Source organism: Etheostoma spectabile, chromosome 11, assembly GCF_008692095.1.
Source record: "Etheostoma spectabile isolate EspeVRDwgs_2016 chromosome 11, UIUC_Espe_1.0, whole genome shotgun sequence".
Classification (NCBI taxonomy): Eukaryota; Metazoa; Chordata; class Actinopteri; order Perciformes; family Percidae; genus Etheostoma; species Etheostoma spectabile.
In genome coordinates, this window is record NC_045743.1 from 20,776,093 (window position 1) to 20,798,908 (window position 22,816).

A 22,816-nucleotide genomic window follows, 5' to 3' on the forward strand; every position below is an offset into this window, starting at 1 on the left:
ACCACCCCGAGCTATGTCTGTCTCGCTCCCTTCCTCATCAGATCCCCCATGGAACAGATTTGCAACTGTCCATTACTCAGCGAGAGGCCGCAGGGTCCTGGCTGCTGATCCCTGTAAAGCCTTTACTGGCCGCTGCACGCTGTCAGGCTGCGGACACGTCGCCGCGTCTCGCCCGGCAGACAGCTGTCACAACATCCATCAACAGCTCAGGGACAGGTGTCCTTCCACACGGTCACTTGATCGATCAAGGTGGATGCGCATGTTAGTATCGTTGACATATGTAAGCAGATTGCCTGTACAGACGAATTGCTGTGAAAAACACTGTTCATGTTTCAAGATTTAAAGTCAAGTGATCAACTCTTGCATATATACAATATTTATTCCACCGACAGCTTTCACTGCATGTTTGCGCTTCAAAATATCCAGGGATGTTTCTGCCAACAATCATTCACCGCCGCATAGGACATGATTTAATTTCAGAATAGATTTAACTCTAGAACTCTTGTTAATTGACTGGTTGAAAGGGAGGCAGACTGGAAACACAGAGAAAGAGAGAGAGAGAGAGAGAGAGAGAGAGAGAGAGGGGGGGGCATGACATGCAGCAAAGGTCCCACGTACTGATTGACATGCACTGTAACCCTTCAGCTACCGAGAAGCTTCTTTAACCTAGCATGTCTTACTGAGTGAAAGTACTTTTAGCTTCTTAAACTTGAACATAACCATAATGGGACGTTGTGGACAGTGACAAGTTGGGTAGTAAAGCATTTAGCACTGAATAAGTATGACAGGCCGACAGAAATTTAGAGGTCCCATTTTATGTTCATTATCATGTTCATGCTTGTATTTTGGGTTTCTACTACAACACGTTTCCATGCGTTAAGGTTCAAAAACACATTATATTTTGTTCTACTGTCTGCCTGAAAATACCTTCCGTCTGTCAGAGGGTAAATTCAAAGTAATAAATTCACCAACGAAGCAGAGGGAAATGGCGTCACCTTGTGTAATGTTTACAGCGCATGCCAATGACAAAAGGTCTGGCAACCCTGCCCAGTCTCATGGCAGTTCATGAAATGGTGACGTTATTTAATCTATTGATTCCTGTACAGGGACTCAATTGTCAAACAATGGGTCAAACAACACAAGACTTTAACCCCAGAGTCCGGGAATCGCTTGCCACATGTGGCAGTTCCTTTCCTAACCACAACCGTCACCGTTGTTTTTTCCCGTTGTTGCGTGTGGTGGCCCGGCCGCCGGCGTGTGGCGTTTCATTTCCCTGTTGTTGGGTAGGGTTAGGGTTAGGCCACTGGGACACGATCCATGGCCTCTGGGGGGACACCCAGAGGCCACGGATTGTGTCCCAGTAGCCATTGTTGTCCCCGTCTACAGCGTGTGGCGTTTAATTTCCCCGTTGTGGCGTCCCCCACAGTTGGCGGATCATGTCCCAGCAGCCTCCATTCCCCGTTGTTCTTCTCCTAATCACAACCGTCCCGTTGTTGTAGCGCGTCCCGCGTGTGGCGGTCCTTCCGCCGGCGTGTGGCGTTTCATTTCCCGGAAAGACCACGGATCGTGTCCTGGCGGCCAATGTTCCTTTTGTGGTGACCACCACAAAATAAACGAGAAAATCATGTTATTGTTAAAAAAAAATCAATAAAGCTGAATAAGGTCATCATTTCTCTAACTGCCGAGAGCTGGTTGGCCAATGTCTTGGCCAATAGTTTAGTGAACCTGGTCCACACATTTATTTTAAATTTAAATCATTATCCTAGTTATTATATGGCAACCTGGGAACCCCGCCCTCTGAAGAGAATAGAAAAATAATGTTGAGGCTCTGTATGGATGTCTTATTTTTCTGTTATATAATGTTAGCTGCCAGCTAACCATTGGGAATCCAACATTCCTGAATAATCTGGGTTTTGTATCTTTAAGGATGTCTAAACTGAGTGATGGAAGTACTGTCCTGGCGGATTATAAATCCACCCAAAAAAAGACTTTATCAGACTAGTCCAATGGGAAAAGTCCTCACCTGAAGCCTTTTCTCTCAGCAAAGTAAACCATGACATTTTTCATTGAATTTCACTGAACATAAATCAGACATTTGAGTTTGTCCACTTATGGTCTCAGGAACAGGTAATATTCTTCCTCCTGTTTACCAGTCACACACACTCACACACTGTCCTATCAACTTCTAGGAAAATCAACTTCTAGGAAACTCTGGCTGTAAGCATTTTTCAGAGCACCCTAAAATTTCGCTGACACTAGTGGTTCTAGGTTCACTTCTGCAGTGAAGACTTTCCACTTGTTTTCACTTGTAGGGAATTTACTTCCTCATGGCAGCAAAACATGTGGCACGAGCCTTCAATACTCCCACAGGTTAAACTGGGCTGACTTGCTCTAAAGAACACAGTATGATGTCTAAAGGACATACTAGAAAATAGTGTTAACATGAGGAAACTCCCTAGCTTAGCAACATTAAGGCAACAAACAATCCTTAATGCAACACTCTTTTAATCTACTTCAAATTCCATTAAAAGAGAACAGCAGGTAGTCCACAAATATAGTCTGGCCCCACTTTTTAACATCACGTATCATATTTGTATTTATTTTTTTGTCATCCTGCTGTGTTTTTTTGATGGTATAGGTGCTGTACACGGGGACATGTGAAAGTGTGTAAATGTCGGTCACCAGTGACTATTGTTGGTCTTCTAGCCCTCTTGTCTTCAGAATTGTATCCCTCTTCTTCTGTGTTGGATGCCTATGTTGCTTTCAGTGTTGGATTGCCTTGCTGTGAAACCAATTGCCCTCAGGGTCACAAAATAAAGTTGAAAGTTGAAGTTGTCTCTTCGACACTGGACAGTTTTGAACATTGAGTGAGAAGGGACAGACACCCTGGTCCACTAAACCACCGGCAGCCATTCCACTCAAATATCACCTAACAGCCCTCACATGTCATTCATGTGCAGACAGAACTTACAACCATTGATTAGTGGATTCAGGTGCACTAATTCAAGCGTGGAACAATGAGGGTACTTGAGGAATAATAACTGCTGATCTTCAAAGTAGCTTGACGGTTTGATTCCTTAGTCTGTACTTAACACAGGGAGGCGTTGTGGGCAGAGTGAAGACTTCCAGCTGGATCTGACGACCCATAGAATCAACACAAAACCCGTAAGAAGGGGATGAAAGAGGGGTTTTATCCCTTCCTTAGAATGTCCGTTGACAACGCATACAAGATCCTAAAGTGTGTGTTAGATGCGGGTAAGGAGGGTAGGTTATTCTTTTACCCCCAGCCTGGGTAGTTCTTCATGCACATTGTTCATACACTTCAGAGCTCTCCGTTTGGATCAGAATAGCAAGGCATGGGAAGGATACAGGTATGAAAGACTTGTGTAGCTTAGTGGAAGGGGCGTGATCTTGGAGGGTCAATTCACATTGGAGACATTCAAAAGAATTGTGCTCTAAAATGATTAGAGATCATTCATAAACAGAACACATACAGTACACTTTCCCTTGAGAAATGTGTGATGAGCAGGGACGACTTTAAGAAGATAAGAGAAGCTTTACATTGCCCATATTCCCTTTTTCTGGGATTTGGGGGGTTATTTTGTGTCTCTGGTGCTTCCACACGCATGAAAACTTGGAAAAAAAACTACCCATGCTGTTTTCTTGAGATCTGGTTTCTGAATGTCCTCTGTCTTCAGTCTCCCGGTGAGCTGTTCAACATCCGCACGGCTTTCTACGTCACTAGAGACGAGGTGGCTAACCGTAGCATGCTAGCTCGTGCTCAATGGCTAAACACTGCTCCAACAGCCACTAGTTGAGCAGAATCTCCAAAAGAACTACCTCCTGTCCCTGTTCTACTTCCTGTCCTTGTTGTGCAGGTATTCCACAAGTGGTCCTGGTCTAGAAGAAGTCTCCCAGCTGATCCTGCCTTGGACTGACCAAAGCTGGAGAAAGAGTTATCTGGCTGATGGGATCTTACTGAGCTACTGAGCATGTGCAACTCCCAACAAAGATAGGATAGAAGGGACATGTCTCACTCTGGAGCTAAAACTAGTGAGATGTCACACTCTGGAGCTAAAACTGAGACCTCAGGGTGAAAACAAAATCCACAGCAATGGGAAGTACAACAAAAATATGGTGTTTTTTGGAAACTATTCTGGTGCAACCTCAAAATAGAATTATGAACTTGAAAATTTGAATAATATGGACGCTTTAGAGAAGCACATTTGTAGAATGAGTAAAAATGTGGCAAGGGGTCCAGGGGCCCTTGGCCTGTACTGGCAGGCTTGTTCAGTAATCCATCCATGACAACCACTAATACGCCAACTACCTATCACCTTTTGACCAGGGAGGGGCCCTAAAGGGGAGCCAACCAGATTTCAGGGGGGGCTTAGCCACCCTCTGGCCACTTCACTGATGCAATTTCCAGAATTAAAGCTTTTACACAAAACTGTTTAGCTCAATTTTTCCTTTTCATTTTTTAGTCTTTCCTTTTATTTCTCACTGTCACCTGATCTTTTCACAGCCGTGCTCTCTGTAGATCCCCTTTAAGTATTGCTTTTCATGTTTCTTGTTATATCTGTCAAATTAGATTTCAGCAGATATGAAAAGAGCTTGCACTGAAATACAAGTGCACCTAATTTTGGTTCTCAGCTTGGAAGATTTATTTCTGACACTTGAAATTAGTCATAAAATGAGCTTAAATATGAGTCACATTGTTTGGTGTAGAATGTCCCAGCTGGCTGCTCATCCTCCCTTTCAGGCTTGTAAGAAAGCTCTGATGTTTTTCAAGCCGTCACTGGCTCGCCAGGCAGCAATCCCGCCTTTCATTAGATGGCAGGGAAACCTCAGCAAACACGATGCTGAGAGCTCCAGCATGACTGATGACCTGTTCTCGTTGATACAATCGCTCACATGTGGTTAACCAATAAAGAACAGATCTAGGTTAGATGCAAAGATGACATGTAGATTACATGCTTTGGTTGCTGTCCTAATTTGACTCACTACATTGTCATTGGTTGGGAACATGACAAATCCTAAAAACAGTTCTGATTTTCAACCTGTTATTATTGGATCTCAAAGGTTTTAAAATAGGTTTTCCGTCATGCTTTATGTACCCAAAAGTGTGTTTTCTCATGGAATACAGCAAGTATACACAGCAAGGGTATTTTAAAGGATACTTTTATTTGTTAGAAATTGAATCTTGTTTGCATCTTTCCTGTTGGCGATCATAGAGGTATTAGACCTTTCAGAGGACATTTTAGGAAAAGTTAACATTAACAATAGCGGCATTCCACTTAGGTCCTGGTATTGTGCATGTTGGCTGGAGTAGCGTACAGGGACACAGCATGGGACTGAGCCATTTTAATGTCAGTGAATCTATCTGTGCTGTTCTTGCTATTATAAATCAAAGGTCTGCTGTTAAAAAGGTCTACTGCTGAGATCTGGGAACACAGACACATCGCTAAATGAAGTCAGATGACGCAAGAAACACAAGCAGCCAGAAGTAAAAAGCTGGGCTGTGCGAGGGAAAATGCACGGCACATTTCAATTGTGATCACAGTTTGCCATGCATGTACTAAAAAAACATTCAATTTCTAATGAAACGTGCTCAATGGGTGCATTCACCTAATATGTTTTTCTATGCTGTTGACACTTGTGGGTCAATGGAGCATGTGTCTAGAGACAGCGGACCTACTGCCACTGCCCCGCGTGCATACAATTGTCACAATCCAAAGTCATTTTGGAGTGTAACACATGCCAGTTTGTAACGCTGAACTTGGCCACCAATTCGCAGCTTCCGGTTTGGCAGTTAGGGAAAATTTAAGGGAAACTTTAAGCTGAAGTTACCTTCCGATTGACCACATTAGACCAGGTCCAGATCCAAGACCACTATACCTAGACTTGTCAAACTTGGACCAAATTATTCCAGAGAGGCTGAAGAGTCTTCCAAACACAGACGCTTGGTTGCTTTTGCCGTTTAACTAGTAAAGCTTCAGCTGTCCATGCCCGCTCTGCATCAGTCAAGTTGTTTCTCTGCATGTTTAGTAGTAGTAGTAGTAGTAGTAGTAGTAGTAGTAGTGCCGATTCAAATTATAATCCTTTAACACAGCAATCTGTTCTCTGCAAACTAAGCACACAGCTTTACCTTTGACTTCAGTAAATACATACTTAGAAATCCATGTTTGGTTAAAAACTCTGCGCTCTGTATCAACCTTACTTTTTTCCCATGAGCTGACACTTTTGAGGGATAACAGCTCATTTGCGTCCATGCTAATGTCTTGTGAGCTCAGTTTGTGGCTCACCAACATATTGCACTTCTGCTACTTATATTTAATTGTCATTTAGAACCAGAGAAGAAGAAGCTGTATATGTTCACAGAAAAAAACAAAAAAAACAAAAGACAGTCGCCTTCAAAATATAAGCAATGCAGTTGTATTCCATGCATGATGTACACTTATTTATTATTGACCTCAAGCGGGCCGGTTAGGGTCGCCCAAAAGGGCCAGATGTGGCCCGGGGGCCGTACAATGCCCAGGTCTGGTCTAAACGGATGGTTTGTTTACAACCTGCTTGTGCCTCTTCATTCTAGTAATGTTGCCATGTTCCCAGAGCTCGTCAGGTACTTTGGTAGGCTTTTAGAGTGTGAAGTTAACGTTTTTGGCTACCAGTGATTGTATGTATACATGCTTTTACCAGCCAATTTTATTTATTGTGATTACTCTGGGTCCTTAATTGTTTCTATTTTCCAGTTTTTAGTCCCCAATTCAAAAGGATTTAGCGTTGCTTTCTCCAGGCCATAGGACAGCCCCTGCATAACATTTGTCATGTACTGTTGTCATAAATCAGCCACTCACGAACCTTGTCCTTTTGTTGCCAGCTGTCCACTTGGTATTACAATGTCTCCTTCCCTCCGTCTTCACCCCAGCAAATTGCCGTTCAATTTTTGATCCAAATCCAAGGAAAAGTCAGAAATTCTAAGGAATTGTGTTTAAAAAAACCAACTAATTAATCGCTCAACCCTCATTGGGTACCCGCCAACGCTGCAGCAATCACCATCAGAGTAAATGGTTGGGTTTCATTTCAGGCCCTGTAGGATAATATGACTATTGACTTACAACATTTAAAGGCTATCCCTTACACAATAAATGAAAGAAAATAAAACACATAGGAGAAGAATAACAAGACACAAACAAATATATTAGGTGAAATAACCTGAAGTGACAACAAGTCTTCTAAATGTTGGTTTCTTCACTGGCCTTCTTACAGACATGCAAACCAATGGAATTCCACTAATTAGCAGAGCCTTGTCTTGATCTGTCATATTTGATTGCTAAACATTTCCACTTAACCTAAAGAGAAGCCTTTGTGTGGTTGAAGACCACCTGTCTGAATCTGTGAGTGCACATAATGTTCCTATTTTCGCCTTTATCTCCAAAAAAGACAAGAGAAAAAAAGACATAATATAATGCCACAAAAAGACTTTCAAAGCTGGCTTTGTCCAGTGTTCAGATTTCTGTAATGGAAATGTATCAATTTAGCATAACATATTTAACAAGATAATGCCTCATTTGCACATTTAGTCCAAAAAGTAAGAAAATTCAATTTCCGACCAAAATGTTGACAAACTAAAACCGAATGCAGAGGTGAAAAGAAATTTGATTATTGTACTTTTAGAAATGGATCTTCAGGGGACACATTTTCAAAAATCTTCACATATCTATCTATCTATCTATCTATCTATCTATCTATCTATTTAAACAATTAGCTGCTGCAAAAAGCAACCACAGCATGTAGGTTTTTTTTAGCTCAAAGTGGGAACAACCTGAAAGTTTTCCTTGACCTGTTCAGGAAAAATTTGCTAACCTGCTTTTTCGTTTCTCCTTTTCGATAACAGTGTTTCTCAGTCGCTTTGGTACATTTCTCAGATCAGAATCAAATATTCTCAAAACGTCACTTGTGCACATAAAAAAAGCGGTTTCTCATTTCTTTGAAGAATTTGCCAATGCGTTGGTACATCCATGCAATGGGTCTCTCTTAAATAGTCTCCCCCCCACACAACATTTAGGCATAAGTCTTTACATGCAAAATTGTTGATGGTTGATTGTCATAATATGTCAAGCATGTTTCGATATACTTCCATCAGAAATTCTTTCCAAATCTTCCTGAATTGGTAAATTGCTCCCAAGTGTATCTCATGAACCGTCAACTGGCAAATATATATATATATATATATATATATATATACATAGCTGGAGCACAACACAATGTTATAATGTCTGACATTGGAAGGACAAGGTCAACAGCCAGAGAGAAGAAGAAGAGGAAGAGGTGTGAGGCTGCGTGGCGGAGGAGTTGGGAGGCAGAACAGAGGAAGAGGCAGAAGAGGCCGAGGACATTTGCGTGTTCCTGATGAGATAACCCTACACTTGTAGACCACGTCCTCAATCACGGGCTCACGATGGCCGAGGTTGGTCGAAGGGTGCAGCCAAATGTTGGGAGAACAGTGTCCGGTGTCCTCAATCATCCAGACAGGATGAACCGGTATGAAATCTAACAGTGGAATCCTGGATACTTTCTGTAATGCTGCATACAATATTTGAGTATTCCACTTGCATTTTACAACATACAGTAAGCATACTTTAGAGTATACAGTGACATTTTATCTTACATAATTTTGAGTTTTGTATTACAATACTTTTCCCTATAGACAACTTAACAGGGGTGGCAGAAGGCCACCTGAACACGATGGAGATAAAGAGTGCCATTATATATAGAGGACATCTTTGAAGACATCCAAGTCAGCAGGTGAAGGAAGATTGCCGTGTTATTCCTACAGGTCTGCATGTCCAGTTTTCCCTAAGGAGACTGTTCTGCGTTCACATTTCCATTTCTTTTCTTTGTGCTATGCAGTGCTGTCTTTTCCTTTCTGTACCGCAATGACACAATCTGTCAATAACTGACGGTACAAATAGTAAAAGTGTAAATGTGAGTCTTGTCCAGTCTCTCAGAACTCTAGCCATAGTTTACATCAGAGTATTCCCTCCAGAGGATACTGCTATATTGACAATATGACTAAGCAATTTGACTGTCTTATCCGAATGACACAAGAGCTTTCTGACGGCACTGCTGTTTTTCATTGACACAGATATTTATATGAAAGATGAACTATTATGAAGTATTTTGAGCAGGAGACTGGCTTTTGCAGGTAATCCATGGTGTTTTGCTATTTGTATGAATTGTTACTGTTGTGGTTTTGGTGTTTTGTCCTGTTTTGATAGTCTGTTTTTCTGTTGTGTATTATGTGTTACCTAGTGTCACCTGTTCCTTGTTTTCTCATTTGCCCTGTATTTAGTGTCTGTGTTCACCTCGTCTGCTGTCAGATCGTTGTGTGTCTCCAGTTAGTACCGTTGCTTGTTAGTCTTCTCAGTTCATGCTAGTGTTCCTTTGCTTTCTACTTTACTTGTTCCTTATTTTTGTATAAACCGTTTTGCCGCTTGTTTCCTTGACTCCTTTGGTTTTTGTGCATTTTTGAGGTTTGTTTTTCATGAAATCATCATAACTAGCCTCAGTTTCCGCCTCTGCATTATGGGCCGCCATTCTCCACTCTTAACACCTACTGTTTGGCAAATTTTGAGGATGATTCGAGAAATGTACCAAAGCGACTGAGAAAAACTGTAATCAGCCAAATTATTGGCCAAATGTGCCAAACCAATAAGTGCAGTCCATTTAGCATGAATAAACAAACAGCTCGGAGGAACCCGAGTGTAGGAAAAAGTAACTCAGGCCACATGTTAGGATTTGTCCATCTGCTGATGAGTGTCTGATTCCTTTAGGCCTCAGCAGTCATGACTCAGCAGCTGTAGCACCGTTGACTTGTCATTGATTACACCTCTACTCTAAATCATTTCAAGAGTTGTCTGGGAGACTGATGATTAGAAACGTGCTGAGTCACACTCGGGAGACTAATACACTTTTTGAACTGCTCTGTTTCCCTGGTCCATTTAATATCTCCTCTGACGTTTCATTAAATGTTTCTTTAGAGAGTTTGAAGCCTGGAACCGAGCCAACCATCTACAAGATTAATCGGGACCATAGAACATTTGATTTGGCGCAAAAAAATAACATTATGCGTTCATTGACAGAAGCTCACTTTTAGCTGTGCGTAGGTCACTGTTATGCTTAGGATTGTGGGTAGTGTAGTACTTCTGTAGTACTTAGGTGGATTTCATATGAACTTCTAGCTTCTAGAGGAGCAGAAACCTTCGTTTCACAACCTCGGGGCTCCAGGTCAGTCTCCCTCGGATGGTTTAGACATCATGACTGGTAATCAAAATCCTTACAAAGAAAATCAATAGGATTTTTACTTCTGGAACCACACTGTAGAGGTCTACAGCTGATATGTTTATTGGCTAAAAAGCAAAAGAGATGACATGTTATTGCATGTGCTATTTCCAAACAGATATTTAGTTCAGTCTCAACAACTATATATGTTGCAATGCCTTTGAGTTTTGGCACTGTAAGGTAGGTTTTTGAGTATTTTCATATTGATTTCTCTGAACTATAAACTGCAGGTTGATGTGTCAACAATAGGATTCCCTAGGTAACAGGGATGGAAATTAATTTGTAATAAGGGAAACTCCCTTTGTTTCTACATGGTAACTAACATATATAGTAATAACTCGCTCTTTTTCTTCACAAAGTCTTATCTGCCAAGAAAAACACGGTTGTAGGCCAGGTGATCGCTTCTTAGTGTTGTCAGGACAAGGATGGGCGGCAACGGTGCCAGCTGTGTGTGTATGTGTGTATGTGTGTTTCTATCCATGCGTTTGAACCTGATGCATTATTGACAGGAGCGGGCCATGGTGTGGTAGAGCGAGCCATTGTTTTCCTTGGCAGAGATTAGCGGCCCCCAGGGGCCCATGCCACAAAGAGAGCTCTGTTACCCACTAGAGTGCTTTATTGTGCCCCAAATTACCCGCGTGGAGAGGGAGGAAACAGCATGGCAAATATCGAGTATGCATAATGTCAATGAGCAAAATGACAGCTGCTCAGTCCAGGACTTCAGGGTTCACAAAATGCTGCTCGTCTTCTAGAGAATTGCCAAAGAAGATGTGTCCGCTCTCCATGTTAAAAACAACTCGGAGTTGTTTGCAATTTCTTAAATCATAAATCTAGAAAATGTTGTTCAAAATGTGTTACGAATCTGTTTTTCTTTAGATCTTCATCCACGCTTATGAAATGTCTATGACATGCATTGTTTACTACTTTGAATCTTGTGTTCAGACACGCTTGTTTTTTCACATCAGAATAAAAGAAACCACACGGTTCTGTGAGCTTTACTCCCTCTTTAAAGGCTCATTCTTTTCCATCCAAAACATGGGTAGAACTTTACATCCCCAAATTCCTCTAAGACGGCTCAAAACCTCTCGAAAAGACGAATGGGGTCATGTCCACAAAGAGCAATAATCTTCTTTTCTCCGCAGCCTACAAACAGGCCTGTCAGTTGGCTGCATTGTCAACAGGGAACTGTTTTTTTTTTTTAAGTGTCAAGATCAAAAGGCTTGACTGACAAAGCACGCTTTTTATTATTGCAGTGGCAACCCATAAGCTTTTAATGTTGGAAATTACACTCATTAACTACAAGCTGTACAAGCCTTGGATCTTGGCGGAGACTTTGAGGAGTTAACCACAAATCATAAAAACAAGCCCACAGCTGAGATAAAGAGGGTTGTACGTAAATATATGCCCTTTGTGCTGATAAGCAGTGTCTCTTATTGTTCCAAGCAGCATGGGATTGATGAATTTTAAAGAGATGGTGTCTTGGTTTGGAGTGAAGATAAACGAGGAAGTGATAATGCACGAGTAAGCCTGAGAGACATTTGAAAAAAACAACTTTGGAAGAATTTAAAGTAAGAATACTATAAATAATACCACTCAGCTAAATAGGGGACAGTAGCTAAGTTTCCATCCACACGGTTTTAACCAAATTAAGTGATTTAGAATAAAAAATGCTTTATGGAAATTTGATAGAATTTCATGAATATCAACTCAAAAGAAAATCCGTTGGTCACATTTGATTTTATCTTGATGATATACGGCCTATGTGATAAAGGCTTATGGAAACGTCATTTGCCGAATAAATTATGAATTGCGATTAGGTTTTAGGTCATTTTATGGTTGCAACTCGCCACAAAACAAAGAAGAAGAAGTTTTAGTTCATTTCTGCCCTTTAGTTCCTCTCTGTCTCACACATGGGGGGGGGGGGGGGCAACAAAGACAGATGGAAGTGGACGGACGAGGAGACGAAAGACTTTCTAAACTCGTGAAGGAAATGGCCGACAAAGGTTAGGACAAGCCGTGGGACGTCCTAAGGAGTCAATGGAAGACGCTCAATCAGAAAGATATGTCTCAAAAAAAGAGTCTCGCAGCGGTGCCGGAGGGATAATAAAAGACAAGTTGCATCTGCATCGTCATAGCGATGTCTTGACAGTAACTAAGTTTCCATGCACTTGTCAATCAAATTATCTGAAGTTCGGTAAAAATACTCATGTGAATAATACTGGTGGAAGTGGGTTTCTATTCAACGGCTTTAAAGCCAATAAAAACCTGTGGTAATGATGTCACACGCTGTTTGACGATCAAATTGGTATATCTAATTGATTTGAGACATTTTAAAGTGTTTTACAACACAACATTCAAGAAAACATTTGGGAACAAAGTGTTTTTTAGACAAAACGGATCGCGCCGTCTACCAACACATGATCAATATGGGACAGGCTGTCATAGTTCTTATGCGCCCGCTGGTAGCGACATATCAAGCTATAATAAGAAAACAACACAACACATTGCTATGATGATGCAGATGCAGATGCACGTAAATGCCCAACGACAACAGAGGCGGCCTGTGGTGTGGGAACGACAGCGCTCCAAACAGTTCTGGGAGTTTGTGGTTCAGAGACACTTCATGGAAACCCTTTGGTTGGCCTGTGAGTTTCCCCACATGTTGCAAGCTATCGCCCTCCGGTTCCAACCGAGAAGCGTATCACTATTCAATTCACTTTAAGTTTATTTATAGTATCAATTCATAACAAGAGTTATCTCGAGACACTTTACAGATAGAGCAGGTCTAGACCACACTCCCGAATTTACAAGGACCCAACAGTTCTAGTAGTTTTCTCCAGAGCAAGCAACAGTGCAACAGTGGCGAGGAAAAACTTCCTTTTAGGCAGAAACCTCGGTCAGACCCAGACCCAGACCCAGGCCCAGACCCTGACCCAGGCTCTTGGTAGGCGGTGTCTGACGGGCCGGTTGGGTTAGAATGAAGAGTGGCAATAACAGTCATGTTTGTAGTAGTTCTTTGTAGTAGTTCAGGGCATAGCAGGGCACTGTGCGGCATTACAAGGCACAGCAGGATGCGGCAGGGCACAGCAGAGCGTAGCAGGATGAACATGGCATCGCAGAAGGTGTAGCAGGACCATGACGACAGCTGCTACCCTGATTTTGGAGCCTCCCTGATCACTGTTGCGCTCTATAAGCTGGCTATGTGCGCAGAGTACAGAGTGGTAGGCAAAATGTTTGGAGTCAGCAAAACCACCGTGCACCAGTGTGTTTACGCCATGTGCAATGCCATATGAACGAGGATGATGCAGAGGTATATCTACCTGCCAGGAGTGGGTGAGGTGCATGACATCTCGCTACTTAACTCCAGAGCGCACCTTGTGCCACAGGTGTATGGCGCAATAGACGGGACTCACATCCCGATTTGACCCCCTGCTGACGGCTACAAGGATTTTGTCAATAGAAAGGGCTGGCCATCAATCGTACTACAGGCTGTGGTAGACGATTCTTAGCATCATAAGGGGCATTTGTGCTGGCATGACGTGGCAGTCTTCACCACTTCTGACCTGAACAGGTGCGTCTGTTTACCTTGGAAGAGGGTACAATTAATCTCAGATTGAATGAAAATGCAATTCACATATTATCTTTTAATTCCACAACGATGTATGAGTACCATAAGTATCATCACAACAATTAGCTGTACGGTTTTTAATCATTGTGCTCATTTATATAGCCTACATCTTATTGCTACACCTTCTGTGGATATTCTAGATTCCCTGAGAGACATCCCCAAACCCCAACTGAAATGGAAAGTGTCCAGGTGCGCCTCCGGTTAGCTGAAGATCCAGCCTCCATCCGAGCAGTCTGATATTGACCACAAGTTCATGCCGACCGTTGTGGAGAGGCAAAGGTTTTTTACAACCGGGCCCTGAGCTGCACCACCAAAATCTACCACAACCACCTCATCACCCACAGGAAGGTTCCCCAAACGCAGAGACAGCATCTATCCACCAAGCTCTACTTAGACATCTGGATATAAGAGTCTGCCAGTTGCACAAAGGCAAGCTACACATTCTCAGTTAACAATTGCGTCATATCAACTTTAGATTTGTATGATCCAAATCAGTTTTTTTGCCTATTTTCTTTCTTGGGGGCACTCTCATTTTATAGCTTTTTAATTTGTACAGAGTAGTGATTGTGCTCTAGACAACAATGCAGACAACTGTATTGTCATCTGTAAGTGGCCAGCCCAGTCTAAACCTCAAGCCATTTTCAATAGAGTGGGGTGAAGCTACAGCACATTTTTAAAAACAGTATAGCGGAGGAGTTTGGGAATCTCTTTGCTAACTTTGCAAACTTGTCTTTCAGCTTTATTGCACGTTTCTAGCACAGAATGGCCACGACTGGCTGCCAACAAAATCTTATCTTTGCATGTTCAGTAAAAATATATAATGTTCTGCATTGTGCAAAAGAAACACTCAATGCTCGATTAATTGTTCTGTATGGTAAAATACTAAACAAAGACAATAACTAGTCTCCTAAACTGTGTTTAAGATATAGCTTCGAAGATCTAGTGGATCTTTGTTTTCATGTAGTACTTACCAAAGTACTTGCAAGATTCCCCTGCCCTCCTGTACAAACACACTATAAGTGTCATTTGAAAACACAACTTAATAAAATGTTCAGAAACACCGACTGAGCCATTTTAAGATGCACCTGAACACAACGATCAGTAACCAATTCTGGAACTTTATTCCCCTCACCCAATGATTTGGCTCTTAAAAAGGTGGAGTCAGTTCTGTAGAAAGCTTGTTGTCAAAATCACTTTTTGTCAAAATCAGTGAACATCACCTCCCAATCCACTACCTGTCTGTACTGTGTGTGCGCTGAAAAAAAAGGTTCAGTGTTAATACATAGCCTAGGCTCTGTAAATCGGCATGTTGCTAACTACGATGGCCCCTTGGTTTACATACCAGTTTATGTGCATTAACACATTTTTTAGTGCACAAAGTTTGGACAGATAGCGGATTGTGCGGAGACATTTACTGTTGACAACAAGCATTCTCCAGAATCGCTGACTCCACCTTTAACAACTTAGGTAAACTGGTGTTGGCCTTGAAATGTATTGTAATTGCACACTCACTGACACGTTGTGTGTTATGAGCAGGGCCACATGGAGGGTCCGGACACACAATTCACAGCTGAATTTTCTTCTTGCCACTTTATAACCACTGAGACGAGACGGTGCATCATCTCCATAACAACACCTCTCTGTGCTTCTGTTCTAACTTCTGACTTCCAGACTTTTTGCTACAATTCCAATTCTAGTGATGAATCGGCAAAAAACCCGTTTTATTTCTCTGATTGGCAGCTTTGTTCTAGAGGCGCTCAGCAATCTCTCTCTTCAGTCGCTCTCCATTTCACTTGACCATTAAATCTTATTACCTTGCTTTCGGCGGTCGTCGAGGCTCCCTCTAAAACTGTGCCATTTCGACCGGATGAAATGGATTATCGATCATGTTATCGCTATAGTTTTCTCAATATGGCAAAAGTTGCACATGGCAGCTTTGACTGAGGAAATAGAGAGCGAGAGAGACAGAGACCGAGCGAGCAGCAGTGCAGTGTTGGTAGTTGCCCTTTGAGTGGCCAGAGCGGTGAAAGGCTGCTGGGCAGGGGTGACTCTGCCCTCTTGTCATTGTTCCCAGAGCTTGGTATTCCTCTCATAGCATGCCCTGGGCTCTAGAGCATATGCTTTTAAAAATCCCAGGCCCTCCTAATGGCCCCACACGCCTCCCAAACTCACACTTTTTAACAAACACACCCCTTGAACTCCCTTTCTTTATCGCAAACCTCTGAACAGAAGGTGAGTCAAATCACAAAAATAATATTTCAAAAAATAGCAAAATTCCAACCTGATTGTCATGTATGTTTAAATCCCCCCTCCCCCCCTCGCCTCCGTAGATCCCTCTCTTCCCCTGTTTCTTTTATCCTCCCTCTCTCAGGCCTCTCTCTCTGTCTCTCCTTCCTTGTTGCTGAGTGTCCCGCTCAGCTGGCCAGCACCTTTTCACTCTCTGCCTGAGGAATTGTCCCCTGCATGTCAAGTGTAGCCATTAGAAGGAAGGGTTTGGATGAGAGGTGCTTTTTCAGGTCCCCACCCCCCACACCTTTGAATGGAGACAATAGAGCTGTTCTTTAGGTCCAGATGACCACACACAAACTCTCTCTCACACACACACACACACACACACACACACACACACACACACACACACACACACACACAGCCAGGGAACTTTCTAGTGTCCTACAGCAGTAAGGGCCTGTACGCTTGAGTAAAAGTTCATTGCATGACCAGGGTCTACTTACAGCCCTACAAAGGCAAAAGACCTTAACTTGCCAGAGTGTGGAACTGAGAAATATGACTTTAAAGTTATTTTGTTGTCCAGCCAAATGAATTATAGGTAGGCCACTGGAAATCTAGCGATGAGATGTTTTGGTGTGAGATTTATCTACACAAAAAAAAACTTGAGCTCAAAACCTTTTTGACTTTTGCCCTCTTTTTTTTGTTACTATACCCTGCCTTTGTTTTGTCTGCAATAAGTGAGACGTCTCGCCAAGGCAAAAGGCAGTACCTCCACATTATCAATGTTTTGTTGCTGATCACCATGTACAAAATCATTATAGTAACACCTGTATGCTTTGAGCATTCCAAGACAAGGTCAAAGAGCTGTAAGTAGTGTTTTACCTTGTTCTGCCTTTGTTTCTCTTTGGCTTTACTGAGTTACTGTTCAGCCAACCCATTACTTTCTCGAAAAAAACTACAAAATTCAAGATACTTATCCACATGAAATGAAGTCTTGAATTTCCCAAAAATATCATTAACTCATTTTTGACCAAAAACAAAGTTACGGCCTTTTTCCTTTGCACGGCAGAGTAGTTGAGGACCAAGAACAAATCCAGACAGGCTAGCTAGACCATCTGTCCAATCTGAGTTTTCTGTTGAAGACTAAAACTATTTCTGAACGTACACACGTTCCACCAAAACAAGTTCCTTCTTGCGGCACTTTAGCAGAGGCACTGCGCTCAGCTCCGCCCAAGATGATTGTGATTGGTTTAAATAAATGCCAAAACATTTTTCTCCCATCCTGGAATGCTGTGTGGACTGGCCAGACCTTCCTCCACAGCTCTGTGGAGGAAGGTCTGGCAATGCGAGACTATTGTAAGCAGGAACCCAGCCTCAACACAACATGTCACTGACAACATTGTTTTACCTTGTGTCTGCTTTGATATGCTTAAAAAAGAACTCAAATTGGGTTGATGTATTTATGCATCATAGTGTAGCATTATTTATCACATCCAATCTGACATGCCAGTGTAAAAGCAACAGGATCCAGGCCAAGACATTGAGCTTGGCAATCTTATGCCCAGAAACTTTCAGGAAGCTTCTGGGCAGGAAACCTCAAGCACACTCTCTTTAAGGACACAACACAAAGTTGGCATTTACCCCATTCTCTTCCAGCTCCTTTAAAGTCATGGGTGTCAGGACATGTTACTCAGTGCTAACTTTTTACAAGATGTGGCAGTGTGCTTTGCTAAGGAGCGGACCTTGACATCCTTATCTAAAAGGTCTCTTAAGTTCCTGGCTTTAGAGAGTGACTTACAGGAAGTTGTAAGCCCTACAACAGCATTCCCATTTTGTATAAGCCCCTTACTGATAATGCGCCATACAGTCTGGCCATGCTTGCCTCCTTGCCTGACAAAGTCACTCATAGCAGCGGATTAGCATGCTGCACAGTGGCACTCCATCTCTAAATTGCAGAGGTATTCTGTAATGTACCCATGATGGACGTGCTGCAACATGCAGTAGCTAGCGCCAGTGCTCCGCCACCCTCTGCGTCTCTGTCACTTTCTGTCACTGTCGCCTCCAACCATCCCTCCCTCCTTCCATTCTTCACCTTCTCCCCTACCTGGTTGCTACATTTGTGTTGAGTAGTAGGAATCAAGTGGGAGGCCTGTCCTCCCCCTGCGGCAACAAGAATGTCAAGATCCTGGCTTATTCTCAGGGCTGATTGCTGACCTCTCCGGCTAATACAAGGCCAGGAAAACACAGCTCCTGAGGAAACATAATGCTTCCCTTTAGAAACTCCCAGGCACCCCGCTGCGAAGGCACAAACAAGCCCTGCTGCTTACATGCATTCCCGCTGCATATAAACACAGAAGTTAACCTTTCTCCCTGTTTTGGAGCCAGCCTTGGGTTAAGGGGTCCCCTGAACAAAAGCTAAGATGGGTACGGGTGTAATTATTTCTATAAAATGGAACGCAACTCGTGAATTGCATACATACCGTACCATTAGAAGCCATTTGTAAAGCTAATGAGAGTGGGGAGGGCTAACTTTTTTCATCACGCATTGTTTCCCAGCAGATTACTTTTTCACGTTCATGTTGGATTGTCACTCTGCTTTCTCTTCTTTTTCTTGAGATATCGCTACGTTTTGGGTGAAAGGTCTCCATTTGGAGGCTAGATGGTCACATGGAGCAATGTAATAAAACCAGATAAACACAGCGCAGAGACTTAGCTTTTTTGTTCAAAAGCAGAAAAATGCACCGTTTCAATAAGGTCCTTTTTATTAGTGTAGGATAGCATTCCAAAGCTTTTTAATCCAGCATGGAATTACAATGTCTTTGTTAAAAAAAAAAAGCTTCAGTGCGACCATAGCCCTGTTAGAAGTCTGAAACTTCTCAGAGACTATGTAAGGGTTAATGCCCGTCCATTGTCAGGTAGTAATGGAAGACGAGAATGTAAATGGACTGTTCTGAGTTTTACCAACTACTCAAAGCTCTTTTACATAGTACAGTACACATTCTCACACTGTGGCCCAGGCTGCTGTACAAGGTGCCACCTGCTCGTCAGATACACACTCACACACACTCCAATAGTGCAACTCAGGGTTCAGTGTCTCGCCCAAGGACACTTCAACATTGGACTGCAGGGCCAGGGATCAAACCCCCAACCTTCCAATTGGCAGGCGGCCGCTCTACACTGAGCCACAGCCGCCCGACAAACCGTCTGAAGTATCTTTATTAGTCTCCCTAAGGAGAAATTTGTTTGAGTTACAACAGACACACAACAACGAGCACAGGGTTAAAACAATTAAAAGACAAATGTCCAGTAAAATTATGGGCTATTTAAAGAGCTGTGCAAATTACAGAATACAAATTACCATTTTCTATACTTGATTTATATTTATATTTTTCAAAAAAAGTTAAATAAATCAAAAGCCATCCTTCCTACATTCTTCTGTTCACCCACACATGCCTTACAACCCTTCAATCCTATTTCCATACACATCCATGCATTCAGTCTTAAAAAAATCAGAAGAAATTGTAATAATTATTCATTTATCCATTCATCAATATCCAGACATTCAGTTAAAAATGTACATTCATTCCTCCATTCGTATCCATACATCCAGTCCAATAAGTCCATTAACAATGGGCAATGGACACCGTGAAGGACATTAAGCTGCTTATACCATGGTCACTTGTCAAATAACATATTTTTAAAAAAGTAGTTTATATTTTAATTAGTTTTACAATCAAAATCTAAAGTTTTTACAAACAATAACCCTGTTTCCCTGGTTACGCCTGAGGGTTGGACTAATACCTGAAACAATCATTCCCATCCCATAAGGTTCTTTTGCAATGCAAACGTTGTGCACTCCTCCAGGAAATAGGAAGGACCTCAGCTACGACTCGCCTCCTTTATCAACGGGAGATATCTATAGTCCGCTCAGCTACAAGCCAGAACGCTAACGCTATGCTAGCAACACCAAAGTCAATGATATTGTGTACAGTTGGCAATCAGTGAAAATAATTTGACAGTATGTTGAACAAGAAGATAAGCTAGCTATCCAGTTATGTCATTGTCCCCTACAAAACATAAGGACTTTTACGAACAATTTTATCCATGATGTGTAACGTTCCTGTCGGCCGCAGCCTGAAGTAGCAACCTGAACAGTGAACGGGATGTGAGAAAACGTTACTAAACTAAGCGAAACTAAGTCAGTTTAGAGGGGACTTCTTTCCGCTTGTGTGTCAGCACCGTCCTGTGGTGTTCAGAGGACGTGTTGGAAATAACAGACCCACATTTCCTTTTTGTTTAAGTGGAACGCATTCATTTAGAACAGTAAACAGCCAGTTTCACCAGAACTCCTTTAGTAGGTGTCCTACATCACTTTTTTATGGACACCCTGGAGCCAATCAGAATCGAGTATTCACCCAGACCCTGGTATAATGCACAATAATTCCAAAAAAATGCATTGTTTATTATTAGCCACCGCCATCTTGACTTCTGTCTGCTGACCATACCGACCAATCACATGTCCGGAGACAGGCAGCTTGCTCAGCCAATAGATAACCCTAACCTGATACAAGCAGGAGGTAGTATGTAGTGTGTGTATTGCTGACGGACAGTGCTTCGGCTGTGCTTCCACCCAACATAGTCCCAAATTATTATCTGCCTAGGAAATGGTCTAGTCTCCATCTGCATTGCTATTTGTTCTCGTTGTGAACACGCAGGCCACAAGAAGTAATTAGGTCGTTGTTGTTTTTTGTTGACTCCCTTGTCCTCACAACATGCCAACCGGCAGCATGGGATTCCATTCACTATGCTAAGCTAACTAGCCGCGTCGCACCAGACTAAAACAATGCATGCACTGAGACAAAAAATGCGTTGGCCCCCCTATCTACAGCAACGGGAGACAGTGATAAGCCCTATTTCGACAAACGGTGGCGGGTTCCTTTGAGGAGTGGTCTCTAACATCAAGAGCCTTCCCTACCTATCAGTATCAATTCTTGGCAACAGATGTGTCCGTTCTGCCCAACCAAAGTTTCCACCGCTCACGGAAAATTACATCAGAGGATTATTATCTTGAGTAGAATCAGCTTGCATGCAGAGACAATATACAGTCACTGCAATGAAAAACCATTGATGAAGCTATTACCAGTATGTGCTAGGAGTGATTAAGCCATAGCTGTCTGGGTTCAGAACATCTGGCTAATGGCAAATAGGGCACACCTTCGTCTTGTGCCAGGCGTGTGTCAGTCCTGTGTGAGTTTCATAGTATAACCCTATAAGGGTTGCTTTCCATAAAGCCCGGCCGGTACGAGACGCAAGCTCCAGCCGTGAGTTATGAAATGTCTGTGAGTTGTCAGCATGGGTTTAATTGTTTCAAACCCCTCCTTTTCCCTTCTGCTTACGTTTTTCTCATGTAAGTAAGTATTTTCCACATTGCAACCACATACTCATCGTGTGTGTGGGTGTGTTTGTGTGTGTGTGTGTCTGCAGCCAGACATGTCTGAGGCCTTGCCTTAGCCAGCTGCTCCCAGCGATGAGGTGGAGCACCTGCACTCTGACTTACTCATTCAGACACACACACACACAGGAGGACTTCTACATGTGCACACATTCTAAATTGTCTAGCCTTGGGATTACTTTGAATCATCTGAGTCATACTGTGTGTTTGATATGATCATCTAAGGAATGAAATCCCTTTTGTATTTGGTTGGCGATAACCTTGACTTGTTTTTTTTTTTAAATCTACTGAATAGAGAGATGTCAGAGTGGGCCCATGGAAAGGCACCCCTGAGCAGTTGGGGGTTTGGTGCCTTGCTCAAGAGCACCTTGGCAGTGCCCAGGAGGTGAACTTACCCCTCTCCAGCTACCAGTCCACCTGTGGTTCTTACAGTCTTTTGAATAGTTATCAGAGTATATGGATCCAATTCTGAATTCATTTCTTAATGGTGTACAGCAGAGATGAAAGTGAAAGTATACGCATTGACCCGCCTCACACAGACGTAATCAAACCTCTGAGATGGTTAGACTCTCACGGGAATTGTAATACGTTTTTTTTTTTTTAAGCAACAAAGCTAACTACAGTAAACGTTAATGGATGGTCGATAATGGATAAAATATGGACAACAGGACTATCAATACCTGATCTAAGACTATGGATTTATTGTACCCAAGTCCCCGAAAAGAAGCAAAAGTTCCAGACTAGATAGAAAATATTCAATCTCCCTGGGGACAGAACAGCATCGGAAAGCAACAGCTGTTAGCTTTCAGAGGAAGAAGACGGCGTTTACGATGTTATTAAATCATCAGTAAACTGCACATTTTGAGACCGAGACACTCGCCCACGCGTAAAAACAGCACCTCTGATTCATAGTTTAATAACTTTTTGACCATAACAACTCACCAAAAGTTGCCTCTGAAACCTGACGAATTAGCGGTTACGGAGGTCTCTTCCGGGTCTTTCTAGCCCCTAAAGGTTATTTTCTATCCAGCCTGGAACTTCCAGCTTCTTTTGGGGTCGTTGGGCTTTAAATCCAAACGTTACATCCAAGATTGATCCACTTTATGTCCATAATTCATCGAGTTTTGGCTCATTTCTGCCGCTAGCTCGCGGCTCCGTCT

General features: G+C 42.5%; 1 long non-coding RNA gene across 1 annotated transcript in view; it reads left to right on the plus strand.

Annotated features, from left to right (window-relative positions):
- LOC116697863 (uncharacterized) overlaps nt 1-22,816 on the plus strand; it is a 30,453-nt gene that overhangs the window by 4,218 nt on the left and 3,419 nt on the right. Inside the window, exon 2 of the long non-coding RNA XR_004334064.1 lies at nt 13,539-13,883. This is a non-coding gene — a long non-coding RNA (uncharacterized LOC116697863). The remainder of the gene's footprint in view (nt 1-13,538; nt 13,884-22,816) is intronic.